This window comes from Motacilla alba, chromosome 12, assembly GCF_015832195.1.
Source record: "Motacilla alba alba isolate MOTALB_02 chromosome 12, Motacilla_alba_V1.0_pri, whole genome shotgun sequence".
Lineage (NCBI taxonomy): Eukaryota > Metazoa > Chordata > Aves > Passeriformes > Motacillidae > Motacilla > Motacilla alba.
This window is the reverse complement of record NC_052027.1, coordinates 20,053,146-20,080,460: the sequence shown is the minus strand read 5'-3', so window position 1 is coordinate 20,080,460 and position 27,315 is coordinate 20,053,146. Positions and strand designations below refer to the sequence as shown.

Below are 27,315 nucleotides of genomic sequence, written 5' to 3'. Positions count from 1 at the left end.
TTTCCCAGGGCATTGCCAACAAAAACTTGTCAAAGCTCATAAGTTATGAACTAATTTGCACAGGGAGAGCTCTTTTGGCAGCAGGCAGGTCCCTGAGCTCCACAGCACCTTGAGCAGCCACACACATGTGGAGATAGCCTCGTGATGAGGCAGTGCAGCTCCCAGGAGCCAGCACCAGCTCCGGCCTCTGGGCTTGGGTGAGCACTGTCAATACTGGAGGCTGCTCTGATAAGTGAAAGAAAGAACTTCTTCTCATTTATTTAAAGAGCTGCACTCCTCTCTTCTCTCTCAGGAAGGAACAAACCCCTAGTTTCCAAGATGCTCCCCACTATTTAGATATTTACCATTTCCCAAAACTAACCCAAGCACAACCCCTGCAGAATCTCGTAACTGTGCCCCTCAAATATATCCCTTCAAGATCCTGGACTAGATTTCTCTCTCTCTCTGCTTCCTTTCTGTAACCTCCCTGCAGGATGCTCCAGCCCCCTGCCCCTTCCCACAGTTTTACAAAGCTCCCATTTGCAGGGCTGCAGTGCCTCTTACCAAGAAAAGAGCGTGCTTGCAGGGACAGTGGCACGCAAAACCTGAGATGTCATTCCCATTCCCCTCTGTGATTCCTTCTCCCCCTTTCTCCTTTCCTCCTTTCCTGAAAGAACTCTGATACTACTTAGAACTCTCTGTAAGCAGCAGATTTAAGTTTTGCATTTGTTTCTTTTTCGTAATCCAGTCTTCTGTTATGCACTTTGAACCCCACTGCCCTAGGCAGTGACAGTAATGCAGACCTTTTGTTGGGAAATGCGTTGGTTGGAACATCTGAGCACTCCCTACCTATTTCAGGCAGCTCTTTCCAAACAGTTCAAACTGAAAATTCCCCCACCCCCATCTAAAATCCACATTAGGCTAAAGAAAGCCTACTATTTAACTGACAGCTTAGCAAGTGGCCTTTCCTGCCCTGTGCGCTGCCATGTGGCAATTTGGAAATAATTAACAATGGTTTTCATCCAGGGAAGGCTGAAGGGAGCTGCCAGGCAGCTTTGCACAGCATACCTGTGAGGCCGAGCTGCCTCCATCGCCTGAACTTCAGCTTCAGAACTGAGGAATTAACTTCAGACCCTCCAGAGGAACTCAGAGGGGTTGGCTTCAGTCTGCCAATTAATTCCAAATCAGTGTCAAAACAAAATGTCAATACAGCAAGTTTGCAGCAAATAATTTTTCTGTCATTGCGTCCTGACTTTGTCACTATCATGATTAATGGTGAAAGTCTAGCTGTTGGGCATTGAAAAATACCCAATTACTGAATCTGGTAGAGCATCTGACAAAATACATGATTTTTTGGTCTGAAGAAAAGGAACTCAGACTTGTTTCAGCATTCCTGCACATGCTTTCTCAACCTCCATGGACTGCGGACAAAAGCATATCTGGAGTACGGACTGGACATACCACGAGGCATATTGACAATTACAAACTAATAAAATCCAGAAAAAACAACAGTGATCATTCCCTGGGAGCAGTTTCCTCTCATATGGTGACAAAAAAAGGTCCATATCAAGGTTATTATATATAGCAATTAAATTCTTCAGCTAAAGCAAAAAAAATTTATTTTAATGGAGGAAAAACCAGAACACTTGGTGAAAATGTTTTCACAGAAATGTTGGTTACCACGGGCATTAAACAAATGGAAATCAAAGCCTACCATTTGCTGAGCACTTTGAAAAGTTTTAATGCAAAACAAAGTCCTGGAAAGAAACCTTCAATTTTTCCTCATGAATGAAAGTAAATCCCTGTAAATGAAGCTGCATCTATCATGCTGCTAATCAGTCAGCAGCCACAGATGTAATCCATCAATCCCAAGTGTTCCTGCACAAACTTTCCATAAAAGATAATGGAATTAATTTGATTTGGTGTGTACCAAACTGAAAAGGAAAGAAGCCCGCTCTGCTATTCCATCTTGGAGCCCATCATGCAGAGACATCAATAATTCCAGGTGGAGCTTACAGAAGTCACACGTGCACTGCCTCCATCTTCCACCTCGTGTTTATCCTGCACTTTTGCCTGCAGCAGACATGGAATCCTGTATCTTGACTCCCTTCCTTTGACAGGGAACAGATCCCAATTGTCCAGGGGGTAACCTTAATTTGCAGAATAATTTCCTGGACATAGGAGCACGGGTTTTTCCTGTTTCTGCACAGAACCCCAAGCTGGCACACTCAGTGATAGTCTGCCAAGTGTCCAAATACACTGGGACAGATTCTGCCCTCAGATGCACATGCGCACTTCTTGTGTTCAGAACAACTTGTGGTTCTGTACCATATTCAGTCTACAAACCTGAATGAGATTAGAAAAGCGACTCTTGTTTATTTTGTAAACTACACATTACATTTTCTAATACCACAGGAAGTTACTGTGATCTGCTGGGTAAGCTTACAACCCAGACTCTTGAATACTTTAATTTACTGATCATCACCCAATACAAGTAAACCCATGACACTTGCAACTACAGGTGGAACATTCAAAACAGAAATCCCAGCAAACCAGATGACGCTGCATTAATAAAAAATGCTGACTGAATAATTGTATATGTTGCCTTATAGACACACACATTATTTAAACAAGAATACTTTTTTTACTTTATCATCATCTTAGTTTTGTTGAACACACTGACAAAACAGTAAATTCAATCTGATTTTCATCACAGCAAACAATACTCCAGCTAAAGTGGTATTGACTAATATGAACAATCTGTTTGGTCTTGGCACATTAGAATACATATTTATGTTTTGGTCAATGATCTTCTGGAAGGGAAGGAAACTATTTTATGTTCCAGCTGAGGAAATCCTATAACTGTAAAGACAATTAATACAAGGGGAAGTAAATAGTTAGTACAAGGGGAAATAAATAATTAGTGCAAGAGAAGAGGAATTAGTTTGTAGTCCCTCCTTCCACATTAGTTATGTACAGTCCAGCACATGACTGAGAAGGAAAATTAAGATGGAAAAGTTACTAACATGAGAGATGTAGTCTCCCAAGAGTACAGAATATTCAGTATTGAAAACAATGAAAGGAGGACAAAATCCCCACCAAGGAAAGCAGAAGAGGTGCAGTGGGAGGTATTTCAGCTTTCCAGACTTCCCTGTCAGTGCTCTCTGAGGCTCTCTGAGGTGCAACCGCCTGGCAGCGAGAGGCACCTGCAGAGAGCCTTCCTGTGGCATGACCCTGCCTCACCCTGCTGTGGTGGAAATGCTCTCGTAGCCCAGCCAGATGTGCACACCCAGCTGACTGAGCTGGAGCCTGGAACGGGGAAGATTTTCACTGGATTTCAGTAATCAACCTTACAACCTGAATCAACCTGAATTTGAAGGCTCAATTTGGAAAGCAAGGGGCTGATACCACAGTCTTGGGTATCCCAAGTATAAAGAACAAGAACAGAACAAAGAGGTCTGTGAGCTTAAGTTCTCAGAAGATCACTGCTGCAGTTTAACATCAGTTTTCTAGAAGCCACCTCACTTGACGAGGTTCTCTACAATCAGTGGAGGGCTGGGTAAGACTTCAGAGGGCAATTAATTAACTGTTTGGAATGGATGTATTGTCCCTTTGCTCTGAGCTTTACCACAGAATTCCAGGCTGGTTTGGGCTGGAAAGGACCTTAAAGACAATCCAGTTCCACCTTCCACTACTCCAGGTTGCTCCAAGCCCTGCCCAGACTGGCCTTGCCACTTCCAGGGATGGGAAGCCCACAGCTGTGCACCATACAGAGTGGTATGGTACATGGTATAATGTTATAATGGTATAATACATGATTTACATGATACATACCTTAATTTTGGGTAGATGAAGCTGCAGAGCCTATGATTTTTCACTTCGCAAAGGACAACTCTATGGGCAATATGAACAAAGCTTACAGAATTGTAAGGAACAGAGATAAACTGAAGGGGATATTCCTTCACCAAATGTGGACCACAACACTGCAGAGGCCAGGGAGGAGAAAGCAATCACTCCTTTGGAGGTCAACTGGGTGAACCCCAGCAGAGCTCTGAAAAAAAATATGGACTCCATCATTCCAGCAGTTCCTGGTCATCTAGAGGAATGGAGAAGGAAAACGGTGCAACACCCCACAATTCTGCCAATCCTCTGTTCCACCTACAAGACAAACTTCTATGAAGGCTGCAAGGTGTGCATCCAGATGGAGATGCTCCTCTCAGTAATGTGGGGGTGGCCACATTATACATGGGCACGATAAGGACTGTCAAGATCTGTACTTTCATTGTTTCCATGCTCTCCTCAGAGAGCCAAACCTCTATAAATCAAACAAGATATAAAAATAATGTGCTCTTGTTATACTCAGGCTCCTGTCAGTACATGCTGACCACTCACACCCTGTCCACTGCCTCCCAAGGCCTGATAAAGGAGATTTCCTGTTTGGGATGTTTCACCAAGATAAGTGTTCACCTTTAAAATAATATTAAGCAGTACCTTTCCACATTACCTTCCAATCTGTACTACCACCTCAGCCCACAGGAACTGTTCTTCCTTCAGGAGGAGATTTTGAGTTGTTTGACTTTATCTTGTTTACTTTACACATGCTATTCCTTTCTTAGAGATGGATATGATCTGGCGAAGTCCTGGAACATTTTATCCCATAGCAAAACTCATTCAAAAGTACCACCTGTTCTTCCTGCAGGGGCACAGAACTGTTGAACATTCCATAAATTCAGACCATAGAATGGATAGCTCATTGTTAAAGTGAAGCAAGGCATCATTTGGAACCTGATGACAGACATTTTGCTGGGGTTTTGCCTCAAAAATAGTATCTAATGTATTATTTTTGGTTTGCTTTTAAAACTTCCCATTCAACATTAAACAGCAAAAGTGGGTCACAACATGACCTTAATGTCTGGCTTAATTCCCACTTCCAGCAGGGCCCTGGCTAATAACTTCAGGGAGAAGGAGACTCGGAGTGAGCCACTGGGTTATAACAAATTCACTGCAACACCAAACTCTGCTCTCCTTGCCCCTGGCGTGTGTCTGTTGTAGCTGCAGGATACACTTCCGAAGAGATCAGAATTCAATCTTCAAGAGCCATTAAAATATGTCTTATTTTATAGATATTGCACTGACTGCCCTCACATACACGACTGGTAAGAAACCCCATGTTCATAATGGCATGAACTGCCATTTGCCATTCCTTTCCACAGCCCAATGCTACAATATTTAATCAACAAAAAGGCTGGACATGAAGTCCTGCTATGAGTATGTACCATCTGAGTCAACACTGAAACAGCCTTCGTTTGCCATTCATACAAGAAAACCACAGAATAAAGAAGGGAAAAAAAAGAGAATTACAGAAAAAAAAAAACCAAAAAAACCAAAAAAAAAACAAAACCCAAAACACACAAAAGGAATCAGTAGTGTTTAACTGGAAAAAAAAGGGCTCTGTAGAATGCTGCCTCCAGAGTGGGACACAGTGGCCCTGTGCCCAGTTCCTGGGGTTTGCTGGGGCCAGGCAGCCCCTGTCCCCTGTCACCCACAGCTGTGGGAGCTGGGCTCCAGCAAATGCACACAACTCACACTCCTTGGAGCAGGAACCCAGCACGGACCATCCCAGTGACACAAACCAGCCCAAAACACTTGCATGCTCCCAGGGATAGGAACGATCATCTCAAAACTCTATTATTTCAGCCCAGAAAGTCATCATTTAAGACCCTTTACGTAAGTGTATATAATAATTGCCATGTCTCTGGGAAGCTCTCACACTGCTATAATAAAATCTGCAGAAGCAAAAAGCACTTTTAGCCCAGCCATTCCTAATCCCAGAGACAATGCCTATATTTTTCCATCACATCAGATCCTGGATGGTGGGGGAAGGGCAGGAGTGTGAGGAGAGGGGGAAAGGCAACTTGAGAAGTGGTAAGTGTGTCAAAATCTAAATTACTTGGAGATATTTTGCAGCACAATTCTCCTTTATGCCTGCGCAGCTCGGTTCATATGGCTCACATTCAGCCTGTCACAGTGAATCACTGCTACTCCTTGACTTACATTAACAAAAACAAAGCTAACTTTCGCTCCAGCCTGTGAGGTAAAACTTTGAATTCCCAGTCAGAAGGCCAGAAGTGGCATTAAAAATAGTTGTTTTTGTAAGAAGCTCACTTTGAGGAGAAAACAAGAAAAAAAAAAGCCTGTGAAGATCTGACTAATAGCACAAACACATGTGTTGCTTATGGAGAATTTTGCAAAAAAGCGAAAAGCTTTGTCCACGAGCAGCAAAGACCCAGCTTTAGCAGCCTTAACTAACAAAGCAAACCCACCCCTCTCTACTTAAGTCTTTAAACTGCATTAAACTGGAGATATTTAACAACAGCTTTAGAGCCTAAAGAACAGTTAAAAAGTAAGTCTGAAAAACAAAGTACAAAAACCAAAGTGAAACCCAGCCAGACACAAGTCCTGCAACTAGCAGAACGCAAGGCACAAAGCAAAGGAAGCACTCAAACAAAGTTATTTTACACTTCTCCCAGCAAGTTTGCAACAAATGTCCAGTTAGGAAAGATTTCTGCTGACCTGTGTATGAGCAGCAGTGCAGATGTGGCGAGTTCTCCTGTCACCTTTTGTTCCCAGCCATGTCAGCTGTGCTCTGCTCCAAGTGCTGCTCACACTCCCAAATCCCCTTTTCCAGCTCTATCTTAGGAACTGCCCAGATTTTGTAGTGTAATCTGAGCAGGGAAGTACCATGTGCCTATGATATGGTTAATTCACTTTTTACCCCCTGCAATGCTTAAGGAAGCTGCTTCACATTTCAAAGCTGAGCCTAGGGCTGTCTGACCCAGGTAAAGCCAGGGCAGCACTGGGGCTGCCTCCTCCACCCCAATGGGGCCTTAAAATAGCTCATTTCCCCCTCCCAGATCCCAGGGGGGATTCAGGGGCTGCTGAGGCCCTTGTCTCCCTTCCCCCGAGTGCCTGGTGCAGCGGGACCGCAGTCCCAACACAGAGGGGACTCCTTGCTGAGGGCCACCACCACGGTGCTGGGGCCACCACCGTCCCCATGGCCAAAGCCAAGGCTGGTCACTGAAGTAGCTCTGGTGAGGCCCCTCGAGACCCAGCAAAGCCCTGGGCATCTGGTCTGGGATCTTTGGCAACGAAGATGTTGCACATGTTGGGCTGGAAGAGTCCCATCTGTTCCTCTCCAGGGTTGCCATCAGCTAAACAAATAACAGTGTCCAAAAACCAAGCCTACAAACTTTTATCAATTAACTCTCCTGTTAATATTCTTCTATTGTTATTGATATACTTCTGGTTTGAATTTGCAATTACCATCATGCTTGACAAGAACACTACTCTGAGAGAAGGAGGAAATGCCTCTTCTTCCCAAATTCCACACAGGGGAGAGTTACACCCGCTGTGAAGCTGCCAAGCACGAATGCACCAGAGAAGGTGCAGAGGAACAGAGGGAGAATAGTCCCCAAATCCTGTCACTACTGCTGGTCCAGCCCCAGCCCCACACTCAGGTCCCCAGTGCTGTGCACCAACCCCAGAGATAACAACTAGCACCAGCCTGGTGCAGGCATTTCCTGAGAGTTTGCTCAGAGAAGGGTGAAGTGCAAACTGACACAGGCTGTGCTATTCCCTAGCTTTTGTGCAAGCAAATTCCATGTAATCCGAATGTCAACATGGTCAATGGCCCAACCACTGCTAAATCAAGTCAGGGAGGCCAAGGGAGTCCCACTTGGCAAGGGGAAGGGAGGTCTCTGCTCCTCCCTCTACCAGCCTGGGCAGATGGGGGAGCAGATAGAGCTGCTTTTCAACAGCCAAGAGACAGCCCCTAAAAGAGATTAAGGGGAAGAAACAGTCAGGGATCCTGGAAGAGGAAAGATGTAAGACAAAAAGATGGCAGAAAACAGAAAACCTTTAGGATAACTTTTTACTCTTGGCCAGAAGGCAGCAAAGCAATTTAATGTAAAGAACCTGCTTTTTAAATCCTTGCCCTGGTATTTAACATCTACAAATACCTTGTGTGGGATTTTTAACAACTGCATTCTGCATCTTTGAGCTTTCCTGTCTTCAAGCTCTTGACCTTTACTCTAAAGCAAAGGTGAGAGCTCTATCTTCCCTGTTGCATAATTTAGTAAACCCAGTTATGTTTGAAATTAGCATGTTGGTAAGGTAAAACTTGGAATAATGTAATGGACTATTTCAGAGAAAAATATACATTCTTCAAGGATGAATTCAACATCTCAGATCAGAAATTTGGTCTCAATTGGGGTGACAATTGCTTACAAAAGCAACAAAAAGGAAGTGAAGTGACCTCAAAAGTTAGAAATGGATGCCAACAGTTGTCTCTGTCAATGGCTGTGTTTATAGCACAGTATCATGGAATGGTTTGAGTTGGAAGAGACCTTAAAGCTCATCTTGTTCCAGTCCCTGCCCTGGGCAGGGACACCTTCCACTGTCCCAGGGTGCTCCCAGCCCCTGGGACACTGCCAGGGATCCAGGGGCAGCATGAGGAATCCACAGCCCCAGGCACCACCTGCACTGTGCCCCAGCAGCACTCTGGGCTCCTCACCCCACCACCCTGGCAGCCCAGTTGCCCCATCCCTGGCTGGTGTGGGTGACTCCAGTTTCTGTGCCCCCACAGCCCTCCAGGTGCAGCCAGGCAGGGCTGCACGGCCAGGGCAGGCACAGCTCGCTGCAGGAAGCCAGCTTTCACCGCCTAATTCCATTAGCCTGCAGAACAGGCAATGATTTGCTGAAATGATGATTAATCAAATCTTATTTTTCTCTAAAGCATCTAATGAACAGCCAATTAAGTGTCTCAGTAATTCTCAAATAACAAAGGAATACTCACGGAGTGACAACTACCAGCTATTTAACAGCAGAGGCCCGGTAGTGAAAGCCAGCCTGGCTGGAAGGGCAGGAGGTGTTGGACCACCACATCGTCCCAAATCCACCTTTCTTTCCCACTTCAGATCACCACTATCCCCCTGTCCTCACTGCTTGCTCCCAGGCCTTCGTGCCCACTGGTGTGGAGGGACAGGGAGCCCTTGTGGTGCCACAGAGCCAGGGGACAGGGGATGGGGTGCCCAGGGTACAGAGGTGCCCAGGGGACAGGGGTACCCAGGGGACAGAGGACTGGGGTGCCCAGGGGACCCCACAGCACCCCACATCCAGCTGGAGGAGCTGGGCACCCAGGGCCTGCCAGTTCCACCCGTCTCGTGGTTCAGTTCACATCCTTTGCAGACTCCAAACAAATCCACAAATGTTTTGTTTTGATCATATAAATCAGGGTGAGATTAAGATACATAAACACAGCGCAGTTACCCGAAAAGCAAGGAAAGACATTTTAAAAAGAATCCATAATCTTTGTTTTTTGAAGTATTTCTTCAGTGGGAATTGTGTTGGAGCAAAGAATGCAAAACCTAGAAGCTTCCAAGAGGGGGTCATGTGAAATTACTCTATTTCAAAATTTTTCCAAATCACTAACATTTTGACTCAGAATGTATTTGTAAGAATCTGCCAAAAAAACATCAAACCAGTCAATTTTTTTTGCAGTTTGTAACTGTCTCCTTTTTTCCCAGGTCTTAAAAAATGTTTTTGTAGAGAACTTATGTAATTTCTGTAGAAACTTCTGCAATCCACAATGACATTGCATATTTTTTTCAAGTAAAAACAAGCTTCCCAATAAAGAACAAAGAACATCCTTTGTTTCAGACGAAGAATTTCAGGAGAAACCACAAAATGTTCAAGCAAAACATTAAACATTTGATTTTCCACCCATTTTGCCAACAGTCTAAGTTTTCCCATACTTCTAATATCAGTGTCACTAAGGAGGGGAGGAGACGGGAGGCAGGTCAGATGGATGACAGTCACTCTGCAACTTAAGACCTGTTAATTAAATAAAGATGAAAATAGGATGTTTTGCAGAAAGCATTTGTCTTCTTTTACTTAGCTCTTCTTTTTAATGAGGAAATAAGTCCTGCTTGATTTACCCATCAGGAAAAAACAGCATTGAGAGAAAACTGGAAGTTGTTACTTGAGTTATCAGAGAAATCCTCAGCTCTGCTCCTGAGAACACCCAGCTCTGCAGCCACCTTAGTCACCAACATGAGAGTCCTGTCCTTTGTTAAGGCCCAAACATTACTGATGGCAGGTGTTATTTAGGCTCTTTAAACGAGTTTTCGAAAAGCAGGCTTAAAACCAAATGGAAAGATTTCATTTTGAACCCATTGGAGATTATTTGAAACACACACATGCTTGCCTGACACACTTCACTGCCTGTTTTCACAGAATGGTTTGGGTTGGAAGGGACCTAAAGATCATCTAGATGCAACACAATTACCGAGTTCCAATTCCCAGTTAGTGAGAGTTTTTCCCAGTGCAAAACCATCCCCCAGCTGTGGCAGCAACATGGAACTTTGGGCAGCTGCATGCTGGAGTGCCACAGTGCCCAGCACTGCACAAACACACAATTGACACAATTTAAGTGCTATTTACACCCTCAGAGACAAGAAACCCCAAACCACAGAAACATAACCAAGAATTACATACATGAGCTGTCTGGTCTAGGCATATGTTTCATCTTCATGGCAAACATCATAATGTGCCGATTTATTTTTTAAATTGTTACAGAAAGAGATATTTTAGTAAATTTAAGTAAACCCCAGTGAGTTTCTTTCACTTCACTCTATTTAAATGCAGGAATAGAAGTGATGCACTCAAGTTAACCTGTTTGCCCAGACTGGAGAGACATTATTAAATGTTCTTTTACACATCCTAAATATTCAGACACTTGCAGCACCCCAGGGCACAGTGTGCTATGTCAACACCTTGAGAAGAATGCAAACATCTTAATAAAAGCGAGGAGAGATTGCTTATTGTGCACTCTGGCTGTTAACATCTGTATTTTACAAAAGCTCACAAATTATTACACACACTTTCCACAGGACATATCCTCCTGGATATCCAGGAAGCCATGCCAGGAACCAAACAGCGTGTCAGAAAGCAGACTGCATTTTTGGTTTTGCTCTAAAGGCAAATGAATGTTTCTGAGCATTCTGCAGCTCTCCTGAGCAGAGCCATTTACTCTACTTCACCAGCTCAGAACTGAGGGGTAAATCCCCCAAACCAATCTGCTCTGCATCACATTATATCCTTCCCAAATAGCCATCCAAGTTTTATACATTAATCATGCCCAAGATCCTACATTCAGGATCATCAGGCTGGATGTTGTATGGATTGCAGGACAGAGCTCCATGCGTGAGGCAGATGAGATCAGAACAGGACGTGCCGTGCCACCAGATGTGAGTGTCCTGTCTTATGGAAACTGAATAAATAAAAAGCTGGCCTCCACAGAGCTGGCAGAGCCTCCAGGCTGGATCAGCAGCTCAGCTCCTCCAGGTGAATGGAGGAACAGCCTCTCTCAGTCCTCGCTGATTCACTTCAGGAAAAAGAGACAAACCCAAAAGGCAGCAGGATTATCTTCAGTAGTCTAATTAGTGGCTCGAGATAATCCACTTGGTTTTGTCTAAAGCAAATTAGGGAGTGCTCGTGGGAACTGTGCAGAGGCAGAGGCCAGCAGGGCCCAGAGCAGGGGCGGGCTGGCAGTGGTCAGTGGGGTCAGGGATCTGCACCAGCTGCCCAGCCTTGACCCTGGGCTCAGAGGGTTGCAGGACGTGCATGCCAGTCCAGTAACTCTGCCCAGTAGAGCTGCTACCATCTTCTCTGCCAACTCCACTTTGAGCCAGTAATACAATTAGCAAAGCAAAACTAGATTAAAAATAAAACAAAACTGGGCTTTGCTATCAAAACTAAAATCTGGCAGCCTGTTCCCATGCAAAATCCTTCACAAGTGATACATTTGTGGAGGACAGCTGGAATAAATCCATGACATTTAATGACATACTAAAAGCAAACCTTGAACAAACAACTTTAAATCATTTGAAATACTACTGTGAGTAGATGAAACCCTGCAGAACTCATATGTTACAATAATTAATCATTTCTAAACAGTGGAGTTTAATTATTTTTAAAAAAATCTTTTGCAGAAGTGGGTGCTTTTCCCCATTCCAGACATATATTTAAAGTAACACTCTCCTGTGAAAAGGTCTCACTTCAGAGTTTTAAATGTATTCTCTCATTCTGATCTGATTCATTGCACCAGCAAAGGAGTTTTTCCAGCTTTCACCTTATTTTTTTTTATAAGGAACCTCACCTCCAAAGCCCAGAGCGTAACATGGAAAAGCAGCAGTCCTAGAAGTTTTTTCTGTAAAACACTTCAAATGTGATTGCCACAGAAGCTGAGACAACACATTGCCTTATAACTTAAATGGGAATTCAGATTCCATAGGCATCCTCTAAACCTCTGTCCATGCATATCCAGTATCATCCTAAAAGGTTCACAAATGCTTGGGCAGAAGAACAGGTCTGCCATTCCCTGGGTAAAACAGCTGTTCAGTGGGAACCACACTGATGCCCTGAAGGACTTCAGCTGGCCCACTCTGAGCACCAGAGACCTGTGGAATTTCCCAGGAGGGACAGCTATGAGACAGGGGCAGGTACCAAGCTGAGATGATTCAGGACAGCACAAACAGAGTGTAAGGGGCACATCTCAAGCGGCTGCTGGCCAAATGGGCCAGCTCTCATTAAGTGAAGCCTGGGTACACACAGATGGTGTCTCCTGGCTGTGGCTACAGCAGGAGATGGCTGAGGACCAGCAGCTGGCTGGTAGTCCCCCACCACATGTCTGGCAGGAGGGACAGAGGGAACATTCACTGTGCTAGTGCAGACTCAGCTAATTCAAGTCAAAAACAAAGGTGGTTTGAGCTAACCTGGCTGGATTTGCAGTGAGGTGGATTAAGAACACCCATAAGACTCCTTCTCCCAGCTCTGGTGGGGTATAATCTTTGCTGGTTGCATTTTCTATTTCCAAAATGTCATGTATGCCTGCCCCAGGAATTGCTTTTTCTCTCTCTCTCTCCATCACCAGTCTAGACAAAACTGCATTAAGATCCTTTCTTGACTTATGTGTACAGGTGTAAGGGGTTAGCAGTTACTAAAAGGTTTTCTGGATACAGGAAAAAATGAGCTCCAAGGATCACAAAAAAAAATTAAAAAAAAAAAATCCTACCAAAATAGGCAGAAAGTCTGCAAGGTGTGGAGGGGCACTTCCTCAGCCTTTGTATCACAGAAAGGAGTGTGGGAGGTACCTGCTGGTGGCAGTTCCTCCCGGGGTGCCCGAGCCCAGCCCATGGCAGCTGGCTGTCTGTTCCTGCAGCTGTGCCAGGGACCCTGTCCCTCCCACAGAGCCTTCCTGGCACTGGGCTGGGCACTCCCTGCCTGCCTTCATTCATAACAACCAGCCCACGCTGGGGAAAGACGCAGGCTCCAGTGCACCCAGCAGTAAATGCCAGTGGCATCTCTGCTCAAACACACTGCCCCGGCCTCATCCGCATGCTGAAGTCAGTGAGCAGTGACAGGGCTTAAACTTCTCCCTGCCTCTGGCTGAACCCACATAGCTTGTCAGCAAACAAGACAGACAGGAATGTACGCCTGCCCTAATGCAAAGCAATTTATAATGCAAAGCAAAATAACACAGCTTAATTTTCACAAATAATGGGTTAGGTTTGTAATGCACTAGAATGAAAATGTAGCTCAAATGGTCTGGTCTTGCTCTGGTCATGTTCAGCAGGAGGAGGAGCGGCCAGGCCACAAGTGAGCTGCATTTCTTCACACCTAAGTTTGTTTTGACTGATTTCCAACAGAAAGACCACAATAACATAAGCAGGAGAAAACAAACTGCTTTTTGGAAAGCCCTTTTCTAAGTCTCATCTGTTTAACTCCTGATCTGTATGAACATGGAATTGGAAAGGACTTCTTGGGACATTAAATACAGGCCCCTGTTATTAAAGGCAACGTGTCGCTTCCAGCAGAAAGAAAGGTTAATGTTATGCCAATGAGCTGGAAGGAAATCCAAATTTCTAATGCATGAGAATGAGGGGAAAAGCTAAACAAAAGTGAATGCATGATCCCATATCACGAGATCAGAGCCTTATTCTAAACATATGGGCAGGTGGCACATCGAAGAGGAGATAAGAGGCACAGTAATTAAGAGTCACAGTTCTTTCTGTCACTAGGGATCTGCATAGAACTAAGAAAAACACCTCGGCAAGCTCAGCCCTGGGACAGAGGAGGAAAGAGAGCTCCCAGGGCACTGTGAGGCCACCTGAGATCACAGTGGCTCCGAGGTCAAAGGCTCATGGAAGAGGCAGGCAGGCCCCAGCCAGCAGCACTCTGGCTTCCTCTGCTGAACAGCCAGAAGGCAGCTGGAGGAAAGCGTGTGCCCACTGCAAGTCTTTCAGCAGCCACCAAAATCTCTGCAGAATGTAAGAGACACTTCTGGTTTTGGCAGAAGCAGCTAAATCCCACCTTGTACCAACAAACTATGGGAAGAAACTCCCAGGCATGGAAAAGTTTCCAAAGAACAGTTTGAAAGAGAAGACCAATCCTGAAAAGATTTCTCATCTCCCTGGATTATGGAAAGAAGGCAGCAGAGAGAGGCGTGGTTGGCAGGAGGCTTGGTTTGGTTTACATGGGGGCACAGGGATGATGGGGAAGGACAGCCAAGGTCCCTTCCTTCCCCAACAGTCTCCGTGCAGCCTGTGAGACCTGAGTCACCAGACATGACAGCAGCAAGAGCAACAGAAGCCTTCAGAGCTTCCAGTACACACAAAAAAGGCATAAAATCACAGCGTGGAAACAGCCTGGAGAAGGGCTGCAACCATTCTGCTCCTGCAAATCCAGAGGAAGGGATGTCCTGCAGTGCTGGAGGGGTTCTGGCAGCATGGAAGCCCCAGCAGTGTCCCCTCCTGGAACTGAGGAACTGTCCAGCAAAACAGTTTCCAAGTAGTGCAACAGCAGGAGTCCATCCCAGCCAGGGACAGATGACCAGATGCAGAAGATGCCACTTCCTGACCGTGCTGCTGTTCCATTGCCATCTACCACCTAAGCCCCAAAAAGCAGCCTAGGGTGCCTGGTGGGCTCCATCTCACACACCTGCAGGAGTGAAGCTGCACTCAGGAGCACTCTGGTGAGGCTCCCTGGGAGCTCACAAGCCGCTTCCAGTGGGATCCAGCTGATCTTCAGCCACACTCGCCCCCAGCCCCCAGAGATGGGGGTTGTTGTTGCCCTCCCACGAGCTCATGCCTGAGAGGGACAGAAAGGGCTTTGTTTGGAATGTCATCTTTAATGCCACCAAGCACTCCGGGGGACTCTCTGCCCAGCATCACCTCTCAGAGGCCACCTACACTCAGTGCACAAAACTGCCATTTCTTCCAGCTTCAAGTAGACCAGAGAAATTTAGAAGTGTATAATATCACATAATTATCTAATGCAACTGGAAAGCTATCAAAATGGATGGATGGAAAGTAAAGAGAGATCTCTTCAGTCACAAAAACTGACTTAAACTAAAAGAAAACAATTTTTCCTAGTATTCATATACACTGCAAGGCTACTATTTACTTATTATTTATTCCAGTATCACTTGCAGAATAGCCTGATGCAGTGTGCTCAGACTAGCAGTCCCACAGAAGTGGGGTACCTGAGGAGCTCTCAGAGCTGAAGACCTCCATGGCTTTGCCATCAGTTTCTTGTCTTTAGTGGAAAAGTTAAAGCTCCTGGCTCTACACTAAACTCAATAAACCCTGCTCAGAGCACTGCCTTCATGACAGAATACATTGATGCAATTAAAATAACATGGCTCTTGAAGAGTAAGGCAGCACTGGGAAAGCTTTGCCAACAAAGCAATGCCAATTAAGAGTGTGATTTTTGGAATAAATTTTTAGGCCAACATAAGCCCTATTAATGCTGGTGTAACTGTCTTCAAAGTGATTTTGAAGGTCCAGCTGACGCCACTTGAGAGAAGAACTAGTTAAAACACTAGGGTTTGGCCTCTATAAGCTCCATTCTGTCGTTAGGAGAAAATCTTTCATAATAAAACTAATTTCATCCATCCCACTAATAAGGGGGTTTATGTCCAAAATCTTCTCAGACATTTTACACCCATTAACTGTATAGCACGAGCTGTAGTTTTTGTTGTTAAATGACGTAAGCTACAAGTAAAGCCACATTTATGGGATGTGTCCACAGCTTCCGTTTGCATCTGAAAGGACCGGGATGCCTAAAGCAAGAATGTGTCACGAGGAGGAGCAGGAAAGGAGAGAACTCAGGTGCTGATGATCTGTTAGAAAACCACACAAACTCCAAACGCCGCCCCTCTGCTCATCGCCTGTCGGGGCAAAGAAACCAAACTCGACGCTAACATAACTTGGCAATAACGGCAATTTTCCTTTCCAAAGAAAACCAAAGGTTGAGAGAGAAAATTCGATACCAGTGGGGCACACACGAGCTCCAAGGCCCTTCCTGCAGGTGTTACAGACCGTGTGCCCAAACCCTCCTCCTCTGACCTCATCCCGGAGCGGCTCAGCTCGGGGCGACCGCCAGGCTCCTGCACAAGGCGCTGAGCGATAGGGGAGGAGATAAGGTGAGGGGAGGCACGGGGGCAGAGAGCCGGCTGGCTTTGGCTCAGCCCTGCACGCACGCAGTGATTCTGCGGCCAGCAGCTCGGCTTCTCCACTGATCCTACGAGCCTGGTCCCCAAACCTTCCCCAGCACATCCCTCCCCTGTCCCCCCGGAGCTCCCGGCACAGCCCCCGGTCCATTTTAACGCCGCTCACTCCAGAAATCCGAGCATACCGGCAAGAGCAGGCAGAGAGCGCTTTTCTTAGCCCTGCCATATACCTTCTCCTCTCCCTTTCGAACTTCCCATTGGTTTTCGCTCGGCTGACGAGCCTGCACGACTGGGTGGACGCGTTTGAGGAACAATCCGGGCAGCTCTCCCCCAGCGCCAAATGACATTTGCTTTGCAAACACTCCCCCCGCCCCGCGGGCTGCTGTCGCCTCCACCCAGCGAGTTGTTTTCCACAAACCAACAGCTCCGAAACATCCACAGCAACTTTTTTTTCCTTTGAAAACTTGCCGCTTTCAAACCAACAGGAAAAAAAAAAAAAAAAGAAAAAAAAAAAAAAAAAAAAAAAAAAAAGAAAGAAAAGAGAACGAGAGGAACAGCACAAGGAAATATCCGCGCATTTGTCCCGGAAAGGGCGCTGGGTGGAGGGGCTGCAGCGGGCTCCGGGAGCGCCCGGGGCTCCGCGCTGCCCCGCACTTACCGGGCCGCGCCGCTCGCTCCGCTCCGCTCCGCGGGGAAGGGGCCGCGGGACCCCGGGGCCGGAGGGAGGGGCCGGAAAGCGGCGCCCGGGTTCGTCCAACCTGACAGCGGCCGGGCGGGACGGCAGCCCCGCGCCCTGCGGCCCGACACGCCGGGACAATGGGATGGGATGGGATGGGATGGGATGGGATGGGATGGGATGGGATGGGATGGGATGGGATGGGATGGGATGGGATGGGATGGGATGGATGGGATGGGATGGGATGGGATGGGATGGGATGGGATGGGATGGGATGGGATGGGATGGGATGGATGGATGGGATGGGATGGGATGGGATGGGATGGGATGGGATGGGATGGGATGGGATGGGATGGGATGGGATGGGATGGGATGGGATGGGATGGGATGGGATGGGATGGGATGGGATGGGATGGATGGGATGGGATGGGATGGGATGGGATGGGATGGGATGGGATGGGATGGGATGGGATGGGATGGGATGGGATGGGATGGGATGGGATGGGATGGGATGGGATGGGATGGGATGGGATGGGATGGGATGGGATGGGATGGGATGGGATGGGATGGGATGGGATGGATGGGATGGGATGGGATGGGATGGGATGGGATGGGATGGATGGGATGGGATGGGATGGGATGGGATGGGATGGGATGGGATGGGATGGGATGGGATGGGATGGGATGGGATGGGATGGGATGGGATGGGATGGGAATGGGATGGAATGGGATGGAATGGGCTGTGCGGGGAGGTTCACGGGGACGGGAGCAGCCCCAACCCGGGCTCCTGGGGACCGCAGCTACCAAGGAAAAGAAAAAGCCGGGGGTGAGACGTGAGTGCTGCGCCTGCCCCGGGGCTGAGGGGCCTCACCTGGCTCTGCCCAGGTTAATGCCCCTCTGTCGACCAAAGGTGTCTTCCAGGTTGTACTATAAGGGCTTTTCAATTTCTTTTTGTTCCACAGCTGCCTACTGAGATGTAAGCAGCCTCAGACTCACCTGGCCGTAAGCCCTCAGGGAAGCGCTCGGTGCTCGGCCCCCGATCTGCTCATCGAGACCGTCCCGTTGTTGTCGTGTGACAATAGCGACTGTTTATAGAAACCCATCCTGGGATAAATTAGAGACAAGTCCCTGGGACGAACCAAGTCCCTGCAACAAACACTATGTCATCGGGAAAGCATCCCTCCTCAGAGGGTCTCGGGAGTTAGCCCGGTGCTGCTCGCTGCCAGACAGCGGGCTGTGCCTGTGAGCTTAGGGGGCTCAGCCAGAGGGAGCCGCTTGTCCTGGATCGAGAGCTCTGCCCCCTCTCTTTGGGCACCAGGCTCGGCTTGCCCCAGCCTTTCTGTCCCGTCAGTACCAGCTGTTTCCAGCCGGGCCCTCAGGCCAGGCCTGGCGCTCTGTCCCTGGGGCAGGCAGCACTGGGACATAGCCGGGGTGTTTTCACACCGAAGGGCTCCTCTATCTTCCCGGGCATTTGGTTATGGGAAGGAGAGACCCTGTTTGGTGCCCACCAGAGCTGTTGTCAGCCAGCAGGGAGGAGCAGCAGCAGCTCAGCAGTGTCCCACCGAGGCCACCTGTCCAGCCCAGCAGCTCTGCAGCACCAGCCTGGCCTGGCCTGGCCCTGGGGACAGCTGCAAACAGCTGGTGGAAGCGCCAGAGGATCCACAGCCTGGCTGCCAGCTTTGCATCTCCCAACAGCCAAGGGATGCAGCAGAATCCAGTCCTGCAGACAGTGCTGGGAGCTCCCTGCAGTGCTTGGTCACCTTCCTCCTCCTGCAAAGTCAGCCTGGCCCGATCTATGACACTTGCATTTATATGCAACATTTGAGGAAACTTTTGAGCTGGTCCTGGCTCTCAACTCCCATTCACAGGCAAGACTGAAGTCTGCACAGACTAAATGTGCATACAATTAGGGGAAAGTAGCAGGGTAAGAGTTTCCATTTCTGAAATGTGGTATGCTGTCTCCAACACAGCCATTGCTTGGGAAAGTGGGACTGTATTATCGTGTGATGCTGCAGTGTATGTGGGAAGGGTCCTGCCGATTGCTGTTGGACACCCTGAGGGATGGACCAACTACACAAAATCATTGTGTAACTTTAGCCAGAGAGAAAAATGCTATTTACTTTGTAAGCAAACAATTAGCCATCCCAAAATGTTCCTACACAGTCTTGAATTTCATCTGGAGGAAAAAAAGAAGGCATAGAAGGAGCAGAGGACTCTGATTTCTCTCTCCGTCTGTGGAGATGCAGTGTGAGCACTGCTGCTCTGAAAGCAGGGTTACAGTCCCCTTAAATTGTGTGGTGACAGCCCGTGAGTGCCCCTTGCTGGCCCCCATGGCAGGAGCAGAGGGGAGCAGCAGAGCTGGGGCAATGCTTTATCTGGGGTTTACTCTGAGACTGGGACTGAGCTGACAGCGAGCCCACATCTGCCAGCTCAACACCCTGAGCTGTGTGTCTGAGAAACACCAGGAGAGACCAAAGGAGTTAGGACTGTGATAAAACTAAACCAGGAATTACAGGAGACTCCCCAAATCAGTCCAGCATCTTTTCCTGTTAAAGCCATGATGCCCTAAGCAAGGTAAAGTCTGTAGGTAGGTTTAAATTCTCTCATCAGACCAATTGATGCACATGGGAGATACTTTCAAGCTCCCAAATCCTTCCTCATATAGAAGAGGGGGTACAAGCTGCACCTCACCAGAGCACCACACACCTGGATAAACTCAGGAAGTCCTAAACCTAACCCAAAAATTGGAGCCCTGTGCTGGTGACCTGTCCTCAGGCAGTGCTTTCACTCAATTTATCCAAGAAAAAAAATTATTCTGTTTCTGAGCCATATTTTTAATAACTTAAGATCACTTAAAATATTTTGCATTGACTTCAAGTGACACTGAAGAACTAATACATCCAAGATTTAATGAAGTGAGGCTAAATGGAAATATCCATCATTTCTGAATGAAAGAAAACTGATAACATTGTCTGGAGACTGAAAGGATAAGGCAGGTCGTGTGAATCCACACAGCCATCCTCATGGGTGGGATAAGCACACACCCACTCAGGGACTAGCTTTGGAAAGCTCAACTAACTCTTTGGAAGTCTGATTTCAAGAGAAAAGTTTGGACTTGAATCCAGCCCTTTTTTTTTTTAATCTCCAACTCTCCTGAAGCCCTGAGCTCTGTACTGTGCACCAAAGGAGAGAGGGTAGCACTGTCCCCTTCCAAGGGACAGATAGGGAACCAGAGCACAGGGAAACCTCTGTACATGGGGTGGTTAATCCTTGACCCACCTAGAAACAACTTATTTTCCAAACAAAAGCCCCACAGAAGTGGAACCAAACCAGAAGAGAAATATGCCATTTTAAAATTCCATTCCAGAGCTAAGAGACAAAAAAAAAAAAAAAAAAAAAAAAAGGTCTCTAGTGATTCCTAAGCAACAATTTCCTACTTGCAGACCAGTGGAACAACGCCACCATTGTCCTCTGCCTCTTTCTTCTTCCCCTGTAAATTGCAGGACCCAAATTTGCCACATCTCTTCCATGACCCTCCCTTCCACATGGCTCTGGCATTCCCACTTTAAAGTGGTGCTGCTCTGGTTGAATAGTCAGGGAGCAGAGCAGACTCAGACTGAAATATTTGTTTGCGTGTCCTCATCTAACCACGTTTTTTCAGAATTTGGGAAGATGTCACAAAGCAACAGAAAACAATGCCCCCTTGCCCAAAGTCAGACCACTCCACAGCGTGCCTTTCATTGCAGTGTATGGTTGAGAAACATAAGAAATGCACAGCTCACACAGGAAAAGCTTTCAGCAGATGTTGCTGCTTTAAAATACCAGAGAGTCACTATTCTAGCACATTTCATACAAGAGAAATCAACTAGCTCAATCCAAACAAGTCCATTACAGTCTATGCATACTCTGAGGCCATGCAGAAAAGCTCACACCATTCTGGGGATTTCTGATCACCACAACTTGTAAAGGTTTGCTGTGACCTGCACAGTTGAACTTGTGACAGGGAAAAGGTAAAGAAACAGCTCACAGAAGATTCCTGCAGTGTGAATGAAAAGTACCCACAGTAATTACTGTTTCTGAGCCCTATTTTTAACAGCATAAGTTCACTTAAAATATTTTGCTTTGACTTCAAGTGACACTGAAGAACTAGTACAACCAGGATTTAATGAAGTGAGCCTAACTGGAAATACCCATCATTTCTGAATGAAAGAAAACCACAGTTTAGGAGGGAAACAGTATCTCCCTTCCCTTATCATCAGCCATTTTTTCTGCAGGTATTTGGTCACATTTACTCTCTGCTACACCCATTCAGTGCCCTGAGAGGAAATCAGGTTGTACATGTGAAACAGAGTAAAGTCTAATTCTTCAAGCCAGGAGTGAGCGTGCCTGACAGTGAGTTGCCATTAATTTAATGTACTGGCAAGGCAAGGGCACTTAAAAGCTGCATTTGATAAAGTATTCTTTCAGATTCTGACATTTTACTGCCAGTGTCTGAGAAATGTACCCAAATCTAATATCAAAAGGTTCTTCAAGGGAAATAGCACAAAAATTATCTTTATCTTGGAACCTGATTTGAAACTGCTCCTGGTTCTCAAACTTTTCCACCACTAGTAATTGATGGAAATCAGCATCTGACACCAGCAGATGTCACCTCAGTGAGGAGCCTTCAGGTGGCAAAGGCTGCAAGGACAGCCAAGGCGAGCCCTCCCGCTGCCCTGTAGCTGCAGAAAGAGCCCCTCTGCCCGGGCTGGTTACCTTCAGTTTTGTCACACGTAAAGCTGCCAAGAAACCCAAACCAAGTATGTCAGACACACTTTAGCTTGGACTGATTTCCAAATATGCAGTAGAGGCTCAAGTCTGACATCCATACAGGTGTGCAGTGAGCAGGCAGAGTGGTGGTTTTTCCCAGTCTATCTCCCATTTCCTCCTGGCTATCCCAGTTCCTTTCACTGGATCCTCTGTACCTGAACATTTTGAGAGTGAGGAAGTTGAAGATGTCACTGAAACAACACATTTCTTCTTATTGTTTTCTCTTTTGAGACTGTCAGTATTGACCTTGAAAGTTTTCAAAGAACAGGGGAAGCTCTGGTTCGTTCCATGGTAGATGAGCTGACTAATGCAGACTGTCAAAATCCACTTTAGATTTGCTGCAGCACATTACATGCAGGTTGTAAACAAAACAAATATCCAAGGTAAGAGCGACCACCATCAGGCTGCATCCCGTGGAGCCACCATGACTGCTGTTATGACTCTGAAACATGCTCCTAATTGAAAAACCATTTCAACAGAACTTACAAACATTTAAGGTGGCCAACGAGGACCCAGAGCTCACAGGCTCTTTATGTGTGGGCTGTTTTTATGTGGTTTTTTTGCACCCACACCCGGCTCTGCTCCATCAGCAGGATCTTCTGTGGGTGCAGAAATCTGTCAGCTGGGTATGGCAGGGGGTAGGACACAGGAGAGACTCCAGTGGGAAAGCCAGAAGGGAGGCAGAGAGGAGGAAGATAGGAAGCAGGAGGAAGTGTAGAAATTTGTAAAGGCATCATTCTGAGCCTGGAAATTCCCACCTGAATTCCAGCTGCGAGTTCACCTCCCCTGTAACACACTCCATTACCCACTCAAAATGAGTGGATTGTATTTTCATCCCTGAGGTGAGGTGTGATTTCCATCTGCTGTTTCTGCATTTCTCTGCACAGAAATCTCATCTCCCAAGCTCTGCTTTGCTGTCTGGAGTTCCCTGCTGCCTTTGCCCACTCACTGAACTACCAGAAAATTGCCAGAAACATCAGCCCTTCAAAACCACTCAAATCATGAACAGGAATACCTCTGTCTCATCCCAGTGCTCACAAACACGGAGGGAAATGCTGCTTAAGCCTGCCACAGCTCCCTGCTCTGCAGCAGATCTCAAATCCCAGCAGCACTTCACACCACCTCGTTAACGAAGCTGTGGCTTTGTCTCATCCCCTCCAACCCCGGTGCTGCTCCATCCTCACACACACGAGTCTGTCCCAAGCAGCACCTGCATTTTGGAGAGGAGCCTGTGTGAGCCCAGCCAGGTGACACACAGGACAAAGGAGGGGCTGTCACTCCTGAGGAGAGATTTCCAGCTCAGCCCACACAGGCAGTGACCTGCCGCCAGTGAGTGTGGGTTGTTGGCAAGTTGGAAGGTACAGCAAGGTCCCATTTGACAAAGGAGTGCGTAAACCCTTAAAATTACTTGTCACAGATAATTGTTTTCCTCTGGTGAATGGCTTAAATAAAAATGTTTGCACTGAGGCCAAGAATGCAGGGTCTGAGGCCAGCAACATCCTGCAATGGTAATAAATACCTACTACACAAATAAACTACCAGAATGGCTGCTTCCCCAGATGTCATGAAGCTATCCCGTGCACAAGCTGCTCTTTGATGCTGCCTGCCATCCCAGCCTCAGGCTCGCAGCTCCTCTGCCATAGAAAACCCGTTTTCTGTTAAAATAAAGCAATTGGGATAGAAACTAAAGTGGCGTTATTGAATATGCAGTTATTGTCACCGCTATTGCCTCACTTCTTTGAAAATGCAAATGATCCAAAGCAAAAAGCAAAGCCATGTTTTGAGTGCTGTTGGAAAAGGGGTGACAGTCACCAAGTGCTGGCAGACCAGCTCCCTCTTCCATCCAGAAGGAAGGCCTCACATTAGAGGCTTTGCAAATTGGATAAGGTGTGGAGCTAATAAAAACTTGGACCAGCCTGGAAACCTGATGATTAAATCTTGGGAAGCTGAAGGCCATGTGAGATGGTTAGTTCTGACTTGTGCTGTGATGATTCTCTAACAACATGTGAAAGTTATCATCTCATGAGGCAAACATCCCTGTTGTTGGGCAGCACAGATGCACAGACAGCCAAGTTCTGAACAAAACCAGCTCACAAGCCCCACAGGGACTATTTGGACATCTCATCCTGCACAAATATACCCAGTTCACACAAAATCATCTCCGTTCAAAGTTTAAAATGACTCCTAATGTTACCTGCTCTGGAAAACCCAACTGTGATGTTTCATTTTCTGTTTTTCCCCCATAGCTGTAACTGCAGCACTGGGGCTGGATCCATGCAAGAGGCATCCGTATACGGCACATACTTCCTTGCTGAATTTATGGATGCTGCTGTGCAGGAATATAACAGGGCTGGAATGCCGTGCAGCCCCGGTTAGCTCATGCTCAAAGGCCAGCCCATGATTGCCTTGGACATAGCTCCCATTCCTACTGAAGGGAATAGCTGACCCTATAAATCAGACAGCAGCAACACCCCTTTCACAGCTGTCTCCAGTCTCCCTCCTAAAATTTGGCTGGGTGTTCACTTTGAGATTCAGAGCACACATGTAAACTGTTTAGGGATATTCCTATATCCCTGTTTCTCATTAGAAATGCCAGAGAGAATGAAAAATGTAGCCCATTAGTGTTATAACCATCAGAAAGAAGAAATAAATAAATAGGAAAAAAAACCTGCAGTGAGGGATTGACCCATAATAGCCCAGTCTGCTTCCCCAGCACGTTCTAGTTTCTGGGGCAGTGCTGCTCTGGAGAGGTTTTCAGCCAGTGGGCAGATCCCTGCGCATGGGACTCCAGTGTAAGCCGTGAACATCTCTGGGAAAAATAAAGGGTCATGGAGAAATCTGTGTTTGTTCATTGTCCTTAAGGTGAGATCTGAACAGCCCTGGGGTAGCTGCTCATCAGCACAGACTCTTCCAGCCACGCTGCTTTCTTGCTTTTTTCTTTGGAAACACCTTCAGAACAGCGTGGAAGTTTCCATTTCTTGTGGTTTCCACACACAAAAATGATCCCTTTTCCCTGTTCCCAAGGCTGAGGGAGCAGAGAAAGGTTAAAATGCCACGGGGCTGTGAAGAAGTGTCAGAAGCAGCCCACTGACACGTAGGAGAGAGGAGGGGGCAGAAGGTGTTTTATGTTTTTGTTTCTGACCATCTCTATTTTAATCAGCAACAAATTAAACTGATTTTCCCCCAAACTTCAATGCTAATGCTTCTGTAGCAAATCAGCACCACTCACAGAGAAACTGGAAAAGATAACGGATATTTCCCTCTTTAACGTTATCTACACAGAGTAGCACAAAGTGTAGTTAGGAATTACTGCCACAAGCAGAAAGCATGGTGACATTTGTGATGAGAGTGGCCACAGCTCCTCACAGTCCCAGACAAAGCCATTCCAGGGCCAGCACCCTACATCCCCCCTGAGGGGATGCCCTCAAGGTGTGGGGAAATCCCTTCTTTAGTAGAAGGGAGCTCAGATGTTAAACCAGAGCTTGGGAGCAGCTGAGGGATCCTCTGGAGCCAAGGACACTCACATTCCCACCCCTGCATCCAGGAACTGCTTTGCAGTAAATGTTCCAGCTTAGAAGGGCTACATTTAACAGCTACCTTGCTGTTAGTTAAGATTTTTTTTTATTTTTTATTTTAATGAGGCTTATCTGTGGGCAAAAAAAAGGTCTCTGCAGAAAGAGTGTGCAGAGAGTGGGAGAGAGCTGTGAATAGATTCAAGTCCTTCAGCAATAACCAACAGTCTGCTCAAGATGTAAATTCATCCTTTTAGCACTGAGATCTTTGGAACGTGTGGAGACCTGAGCTGATACTGGCTTTTTAAAAATTCTGTGTAGACCTTTATCTTCAAATAAAAAACCAACACTTTGCCTTATGGAAGGCAATGAAGAAAGAGTGAAAATATCCTTTATTACCTACGTTCTTGTTATGTGGCATCAACACAGCATTTAATAAAAAGCATATTGATGTAATAATAGTTTGAAGCCTATTTTCCAAACAGAACTGTGGTTTGCCTAGAGTAATGTAAATTTGTGGTTCTCCTTTACACTTCACAGATGATGAGAGAAAAAGATCTTAGGATCTCCCCAAAGGAGAGATTTAATTATAAAACAAAGCACTAACTATGACATTTAGCTGAGGCTGTAAAGGCTACAATAATTAAAAAAGACTAAAACATATGGTGCACTTCATGAGGCTGACTAATATCAGCTCCCAAACTGAAACTTTTGGGTGCGTGAGAAGAAACAGGAAAATGCAACTATTCTCCTCTATCCTGAACCATAAAAAAAGCCTTTGCTGTAGTGCTCATGAAGCAGGAATGACACTCCGGTCTTAATTCTCTTGATCTGGAGGAGGGGGATTTCCTTTCACCTGCTAAGCGAGATATGAGCAACTGTTGTGATCTATTAATGCATTTACCATGATCTGATATGATTATTATATTATATAAATGATATTACATTATATTACATTATATTATATTACATTATATTACATTGTATTACATTACATTATATTACATTATATTAATGATATGATATATGATATGATATATTATATGATATATGATATAGTATATATATGATATATATGATATAAGGGAAGGAGATTGTCCTCAGTGGTTTGTAATGGCCTGGCAGCCAATGCCAGCACAGGATAGTGCCACACTTGGCTGGAGAAGGGTCTGATAAGCAACACTTACATCACACTTGGAGCACCCTCCCTAAGCCCACGTGCTGGGTCATATTTCAGTGATTAGAGGAGCGCTGTGGACCACAAGGAGCCCTTTGCAGCAGGCATCAAGCTGGAGATGTTGCAATGTGGTGAAATCCCAGAACAGCAGCGATAGAAACAAAACAAACACAAACCACAACAACAACTTGTATAATCAGATCATACAGAGGAGCTGGGAGCCAAGTCCCTAGCTGGTGCTAACCAGCATAGCTCTTTCTACACTCAATTTCTCCATTTTGGGTTCAGTTACTATCATTTCATAGTTTTAAACCCACTTCAACATGCAGGAAGCCTATAAACAGGAGGCTACCGGCCTGAAACTGTGTTTTTTTGAAATTCTCTGCTCAGTTGAAACCCACAAATGTCTTTTCCATACATTTCCATCTCTTGCTGCTGTGGGTGCTGGGTGCAGAGCCTGTACCTGCTGCCCAGCACAGCCCTCCAGCTCAGAGGGCACTGGCAGTTGCACTCAATCTGATGAGCACTCACAGCTTTGTGCCCTTCAGGAAGAAAGTCCAAAGGGAAGCCAAGGAAAAGGGTGTCTTTTTTT

The 27,315-nt window shown here is 46.3% G+C and overlaps 1 protein-coding gene across 6 annotated transcripts in view; it reads right to left on the bottom strand.

Annotated features, from left to right (window-relative positions):
- FBLN2 (fibulin 2) overlaps positions 1-18,350 on the bottom strand; it is a 90,796-nt gene extending 72,446 nt beyond the window's left edge. The window contains exon 1 of one of the 6 annotated variants that reach the window (XM_038149410.1): positions 18,222-18,350. The gene's annotated coding sequence lies outside the window, so the exon portion shown is untranslated. Of the gene's footprint in view, positions 1-6,552; positions 6,769-16,734; positions 16,899-17,207; positions 17,351-18,221 lie in introns of those variants that run through there. The other 5 variants (XM_038149409.1, XM_038149408.1, XM_038149405.1 and 2 more) reach the window with 5 other exon arrangements.
- Between the last annotated feature and the right edge of the window lie 8,965 nt (positions 18,351-27,315).